The 8,071-nt window shown below is 41.1% G+C and overlaps 1 protein-coding gene across 3 annotated transcripts in view; it reads left to right on the top strand.

Moving 5' to 3' along the window:
- Window positions 1-8,071, top strand: part of pde4ba (phosphodiesterase 4B, cAMP-specific a) — a 197,060-nt gene that overhangs the window by 168,407 nt on the left and 20,582 nt on the right. The window lies entirely within an intron of this gene.

The raw sequence follows: 8,071 nt of genomic DNA, 5'->3' as shown, positions 1-8,071 counted from the left end.
GGGTGGGAACTCACTCCCAGAATTGAAACTTAACGTCCGCCGTATTGCTTGGAAGCTATGCTAACAGGCTCTATGGAGAAAGCTGATAATGGAGAAAAAATATAAATATAGCGATTAGACGGCTGCTGCCGACAGGCCGGTCTTGGCCGCCGGCCGCCGAGCCCGAGAAACAAAACCAGCCTGTCTGCAGCAACCGTCTCGCGGCTATATTGCTGGCCGTCGCTGCCAGCTCAGCAGCCGAGACATAAGGCCTGCCTGTCGGCGGCGGTGAGGACGAGGAGCTGGGGTGGACTGGTAGTGTCGGTGCTCTCACTGTCTGACATAGAGTCTGTTTTTCTGCCAGAAATTTCCAAGATGCTAATTCCTTCTGGAAGAAATCTCTGAATCAGTTGTGTAAACGGCTTTATGTGTTGAAGTAAACATATCTGTAAACCTGACCTTAGTGGGAGTGGCCTGCAGTACTGTGCATTCTGGGCCAAAAAGACACTTTCTGCCTTTTCACGGCCAAGAAGGCACCAACTTCAAAATGTATTTCACATTTCTACATATATGACCCGATGTCAATACAGATTCATGTTTCAACGGGTGAAGTATCCCTTTAAGGGAATTGTCAGCTTAAACATTTTACTGTTTTTTTTTTTCATCATTATACAGACCTCACACATACATCACACACACACATCCTGTATTAGATTTAATGTAATAAGTCAGCTAATAGACCACTGAACGATCGTTTAAATAAATAATAACTTATGTTCTCTTTATTGGACTTACATCAGCAGGAGACAAAATCATGTGCCAAAACATAACGGCTGTTTTGGACTGGATTTAAAAACTGAGGAAGAAATGAACTCCAGGCGGGAGGAAAATCACAGATGAGCACATTGGGCAAATCCCGTAACATCATCCAACCTTCTCTTGAAGAATAAATCCTGTCTAAATGAGGTTTAAGAGTCGCTTCCAAGATTTTCTTTTTTCTTTTTTTGGGCTTACATCCTTAACACTGCCTGAACTATCTAACCAAGAAGACATGGGAAATAAAAAATCTCACAACTGGAGAACTGTGTGTTTCTTCACCCTGCCTGGATTCAGACAGTTTGATTAACAGGACAGACTTTATTTCTGTTATTCTAAGGATTCTGGGAGAGATCTGGTATCACTGTCCCCCCTTTGAGAGGTGTTGCGTGCCGTTCGGATTTATAGCTTTCCGAGCAGCTTTCCCACTGAGCTCCACAGTAAGGCAGACAGGAATGTGTATGTTATGGGGAGCACAGGGAACACTGTGTCCAACGAGAGAGGGGAGAAAAGATCCAGCAGAGAAACCGTAAAGGGGTCTCACACACACACACACACACACACACACACACACACTGTATGTTTGTTGCATGTTACCCAGTGAATGCACTTTTTATTACAAGTTTTATAGTCAGAAAGGACTTTATTACCGTATAAATAAAAAGCAGTAGAGCCTGAAGTCAGACTGGATGTTACATAACGTGAAGCTGCTCGATTGTTTTTCTTACTGGGTGCTTCCTGTTGCTACACCAGAAAACGAGTTAAACAACACAGAGACATCAAGCTCACCAGCACAAAGCAAACATGTCCCGATCAAGTCCCCTTTTTGACATATTTTTGATGTCACATGCAGATTGATATCACTTTGAAACTGCTCTACAATAAAGAAAAAAACATGTTCGATTCTTGGTTTTTGCCACCATATAATACAAAATATGTAAAGGGGGAAAAAAAGTGTACAATAGTAGTTTTTACATGTCTAAAAACAAACGTAACCTGTGTTGGCAATAAGGAATGAAGTCTGAACTGCTCCACTAGCTAACTTTTTACTTATGAAATAAAGTGAACAAAACTTCAAGTCATTTTTAAATCTGTAAAAAATGTGTCCTGTCAGATAGATTGTAATCACAATGATGGTGGTTTTAATAGTGAGGAGAACGACTTCCACGATCCCACTGGAGGTTCAAAAGGGCATGACACTGTGTCTTTTATCGATGACGTCATTGAGTCTTGCCCTCTTGCAGCAGAAAACTACATACTTATATGTTTAGACGTACAAGAAACAAAGCGTTGATTGGACACCGATGAGATGGATTTGAGGTGACTTGAGATTTAAAATACGACAGCAGCAGGATGAGTGGCCAGTAGAGTAAATCTGGTTGTTGTTCCCGGTGGTGGAATGAACTTCCAAACTCCATGTGATCTGCAGAGTCCCTCTGCACCTTTAAGAAAAAGCTAAAGACCCAGCTCTTTCATGAATACCTACTAACTGAATGATGATGGTCTCCATATTATTGATGATGATGATGGTAATGACGATGGTTTCTGTTTGATAACGACGACTTATAAGATGGTTTCTATACTGATTAGAGCTCTCAAGAACTGCCCTCAATGTTGTGCTTTGCCTCTGGTCACTTCCTGTCAGCACCTGTGTGTCCAATCAGACTCAAAGCTGATCGTTTGCTCTTACTGACATTGTTCCCTTTTTTCTAGATCCTTGCTTGTGTTGTTCTTACTCTCTGATGTACGTCGCTTTGGAGAAAAGAGTCTGCTAAGTGAATTGTAGAATTGATGAACGAAAGAGTATGAGACAGTTTTCCTTGTTTTTTACAAATTTGTTTGTAAAGAAGAATCTATTGGAAAAAAAGGGTCCTCAAATAGTCAAACATTTTCTTTAACCTGATCTAGATACCGTAACAATGTAGAGAATAAAATACAAACTTGATTAAAACAATACAAAGAACAGCAATACTTAACAGATCAAGCAAGAGCTAGGAGCAGATATGAAGAAATAACAAGATGATTTAGTAAAGAATTCACATCAGCTTCCTCAATCAGGGTGTCTTGCTCAGATTCTCCCAGTTTGCTGCAGCAGAAAACTTGAAACTCTGACAGACGTGGGACTGTGTCACGGTGCTGCGTCCACGTTTAAAGGTCATGTTTTACAAACACTTCATTCCAGTTTTCTAAAATGCCTCTATTGAAGCTTTGCTGCACAAGCGGTGAACAATGTGCAAAATCCTGCGTTGCAACATTATTTCCAGTTATAATGTCTTTCTTCTGTTTGTGATTCACAACAGCAGGGCAACCAAATCCTGATAACGTCTATCGTAACATGATCCTGCCTCGTTGTATAATCAGTTACAAAGAAGCTGTAATGAAGCACAGACTCATGATGTCACTCTGTCACTTCTCAGAACTGCACTCACTGACATTTTTCAATCAGCAGGGCTTCACGACATGCCCCCTTAAACCACAAACTCCACCACCACCAATACCAACCCTTCTTTCCATCTTTTCACAATACACTCATCTATGTTGGATTTTGCAATGTCGTGCATGGAGTCATGATTTGGTACGCAGAAGGGCGCTGCAACACCACCCCCCCACCCCACCCCACCCCACCCCCCCCCCCCCCCCCCCCCCATGCCTCATCGTTCAGTCTCTGAGCTTTCAAAGGAAGTGTTGTGTAAGTGCTCGGAGGCTTTCTGATCAACTCGTTCTGTTTTCTTGTAAAATAAAAAGATCACCACTCTCATTCAGGATCTTAGCCAATCTGAAGCCGACGTCACAGTTTGTTTCTTTTTATGTGTGTGTGGTCTGTTTTCACTGATTCCCTGGAAATGTGGCACCTCGGCCTTTCAGATGAACCAAGTTGTTTACTTGATGAAGGTTTGGCCAGCTTGGTTAGAGAGGACGTTGTACCTCCTGTGTTTCAGTACCTGTTGGGTCATATCTACTGATTTAACCTGCAAATTGCACATTTAGATTCAGGCTGCTGCAAGCCCTCCTGCTCCGCTGGATCACAAAGCAGGAAGCAGGCTCCATCCCCATGAGAGGGTGACAGACCCAGCTGTCTCTCTCTCTCTCTCTCTCTCTGTCTCTTAAACACAAACATGGCTTCACTTCTCCTCAGATGACCTGACGGCACGTAGCAGGCTTTGTTTTCTGTGCACCTGCTGCACAAAAGAAGAAGTGGTCTGATATTAAGTCCCCGTCAATAAATCAACAGATTTTTTCAGACATGGGGAAGAGAAGGGCCGAGAAACAAGCAGCAGACGTTTTTAATTCAAATGAATAACATTAGGGAAATAAACTGAAATATTATTTAATTTAAAGGCTATATTTGCTTAATCTGAGAGACAATCGAAGATAAAACAATCAATGCATGTTGGAAGATAAACTTCTGTAAACCTGATTTCACAGCCCAGTTAAGTCTTTGCTACTTATAAAAGAAGCGATGGTTTCTGGATACCGCTCTTGAGACCTCAGTGACGTTTGAACCTCGGTGTGGTTATAGGAAATGCAGACGCCACAGGTTGTCCGGTTAGAACATGAGAAATCAGTCTGACACACTCTCTCTCTTTGACATGCCACTCATTTTTTGTAAAGCATTATGTTTGTTTTTTGGGGACATGAAGTGAAGATAAATGAAGATGAGCGTGTGTGGTTTCTACAATGACAGAAAAAGAATAAACAAGCATTAAATATATGCATAAATAATAAACAACATGATATAAAAACAATAGCAGTACCGACTACAAATTAGGAAGAACAACAACATAAAGTTTACAGGAGAACTATAATGTGCATGAACTTACAGTCTCATGGACGCACAGAAGATAAAACGATAAAGCTTAAGTCCAGAGAACCGAGTTGAGGGGTGCAGTCGTCTTCTCTGTGTGATGCTGCTCACACAGAGGTCGGACAAGGGTCAGTGGTCAGTAATAGGTGCAGATGGGGGGGGGCGTTGTTAACAGGCATGGGCTGTTCAGGCACAGATGGAGTGATGGAAATTAGAGTGTCCTCACTGAAACTATGAAAGTGGGGGACCTTCTGCCCACTACTGTTGTATTTGGTCTTCTTGTTTCTGGTTACATTTTTTGGAGAGCAGTCACAGAGCTTGTTGCCTCAGTACCTGTGCAAATTCTAACGTAGCATATATACATCCATTGTAGGTGAAATGAACAAGTCAATGAACAAGATGAAAATAATGTGGCTAGGGGATGAAGGTAAGGTTTTAAGAGAAAGACAATCTCTGTCTTCAACTCTTTGAGGTCATTATGGTCATAAAAGTTTCAAGAAACAATGAAAAACTGATCAGATCAAAGAGTGACCTCCACATGAAACTGATGAATTGATAAAGAGAGTGTGTTTGTATGGGACGTCTGTATCGTGTGTGTGTGTGTGTGTGTGTGTGTGTGTGTGTGTGTGTGTGTGTGCGTGTGTGTGTGTGTGTGTTGTAAATGTGTGTGCGTAAGTGTGTTTTCCTGTCTACTCCTCTGGGACAGTCACTGTAGCTCTGATCAGAAAGGTCCTTGTGTTGGGGTGGAGGTGCTGGAAATCCCCTCTTGTCTGTGTGACGTGTGTGTGTGTGTGTTGATGTGTGTGTGTGTGTGTGTGTGTGTGTGTGTTTTGATGTGTGTGTGTGTGTGTTAGTAGTAGCAGCCATCTGGCTTTTGAATGTTGTTCCCCTTGATCCATCTGTGACCATGACAGTACACTGTACACTGTGAGTCAAGTAAGACCGTACAGCCGCTCACACATCAACAAAAGCTGTATTTGCTGATAATCATCAGTAACTATAAATGGTGAATACCCTTTTACAAAATGGATTAGTTTTATAAAAGATGCAAAAGTATAAGAACTATGGGCAGAAATCATTCATATGTGGATTCTAGCATCAAACTCTAATTTAGTCTTTGCCTCTTTGCTGCAGAACAAAAACAGGGACTGTGGTTTGTTGGCTTTTTGCTCATTTACATCAATTTTCCTCTGAAGCGAAGTATTTAAAGCTTTGACGTTGATATTGTTCTCAGAAATATCTTAACACTTAGCATCCTTTTCCATAATGACTCGTACATAAATCTTTTTATTTTATTTTATTTGCATTCCGGTAAACTGGTTCCAGCTCGGGAGTGAAGACCGCCAACATGGCAGAGATCGGAGTAAAAACTGCTACACAAGCATTATAGTTAACTGGATCTGGCAGCTATAGCTGGAGAATGGATTTATTATGTGGGGTCCCAGAACGAGTGTGGCCCTGTGACCATTTTGAGGTCCTGACCCACCAAACCAGACTTTAAGGCTCTGCGCCCATTTTTTTTATGTTTTGAAGTCCAAGCCATGAACGTGGTTAAGAGTTAAAGTTTGACGGTCTTTTTACCACCTGTGCAGTCACTCTTTGACACACAACAAGACACACATCAGGAGGTGCATTAACACCTAATGGCAATCACACCTTGGCCCCGGCACCCAATATTTTAAATCCAGTTTGGTTAAATGATTCAAACTAAATGTTTGAACATATTTAATTTTTAAGTAAAAGTTTGAATCCTGACTTCCAGTTTTTGTCTTTCCTGCTCTTGCTGGTGCGTTGCTGCACATCTTGGCTCATCACCATAAGTGTTAATAGGTCAGTCAGATAGTGTGAAACCATTGGCATGATATTACATTACATGACCTGTTTGTGTGTGCATGAATAGATCCAGGTCAACAGAATACATTTAAGAAATCAAAACATTGTGGTTGCTAAATTCAGTGTTCTATGAATGTAACTGATGTATTTATTTTTCAGGCTTTTATAAAGCATAATCATTGTTTAAGTTTTGGCTTTGTGACTTGATGTTTGACTGAAATGTGATTGTGTCATACATTTTTCTCTTTTTCACTTTTTTAGGAATTTGTTTTCTTTATGCAGGACTTACTAATAATAATAATGTTCAGTATATATCAGTATTCTGACTTCTCACTAAATTCTAAAAAACCCTCCCTCCATTCTCTCTGTAGTGTTGTTGTGAGATTTGGAATAACAAAATCAACCTGACCATCACCGCAGACATAAAAGCGCCTCTAAGTGTACATTAATTTTATTTATTTTGCATCGCTACACTGCCTTAAGATGTGGTTTTGTCACGAGGGATTTTAAAGGATGACAATCTAAAGGAGCCTTTAAATACTCGTATCTCAGCAGTCTATACGTTCAAATGGAAAAACATGTGAGACCTTTCTATGCTCTTCAAAAACACAGACCACCTCAAAAGTGTTGGACACACTGAGAAGGAAAAAAAAAAAAAACATCTCGAATGAGTGTAAGCCACCCTGACATCAGACGCTTGTGGAGTTAAACCAAACACACACTTTTCCCTCCGCTCATCGGAGTGAGGGAAGGCTTGCGGGCGGAGCGCCAGGTGCCTCTCGTGTTTGGGAAAGCAAACAGGGCTCGTGTCTTTGATGGCCGGAGATCAGAACAGGGGACACATTCTACGTGGCCACGCTAAGGTCGCCGCAGTGCGCACCCGGCTGCCATGTTGTGCTCTGCAGCTAGGAGACCCAGAGTGTACACAAAAGCAAAGGCTGACCCGCTCGGTCCAGTCCCCCCCCTGATCCCACACCCACTCTGCTGTCCAACAGGCCTCAGGCCAACCCTGACATGCAGTTGTATTCCTCTAAAAAACACCGTTAAACCACTGGAACAGGGCTGGAACACTGACTCAGAGCGCAGTGCAAGAGGTCAGCAGCAGGTTCTTCATTTTCCCTTCACATTTGAAGTGCAAACTGAAATTTGATTTGGATGGAAATGTTCCTGACTAAATTGAAAATAGTGTGCATTGATTTCATCTCCCTGACACATGTTAAAAAATAAGGTTTTGTATGTTTGTTTACCTTTTACTTTTTATTAGAATCAGCATGACATGCTAATGTTTTGTCACACACTTGAATTTTATTTGTTTTGATTTTGTTAGACGACAAAAACTTTACAGAGCCTTTTTTTGTTTTGCAAGACGATTGCAAAAACAAAACCCATAAACTCTTTGTGGTCAGAAGTTGACTCAGCAACTCTGCTCAAAAGTGTTTTTTTTGTTGTATTTGGTAATAAACTGAATATTCTGAGGATTGGTTTGGCAGAAAAAGACCAACCACTACATTTGACAACATCACTTTATCCTCTCTAGTCTGACATTTTCATAGACATAAACTTGGACTCATTCAGGAAATGCTATTGATATATTGATATTTTTCTTAAAGCCCTGATTTAAAACAAAAAAAAAGTTAA

The sequence above is a fragment of the Labrus mixtus genome, chromosome 3 (genome assembly GCF_963584025.1).
Source record: "Labrus mixtus chromosome 3, fLabMix1.1, whole genome shotgun sequence".
NCBI lineage: Eukaryota > Metazoa > Chordata > Actinopteri > Labriformes > Labridae > Labrus > Labrus mixtus.
Note: the sequence above shows the minus strand (reverse complement) of the source record. Positions and strands in the feature narration are given on the sequence as shown.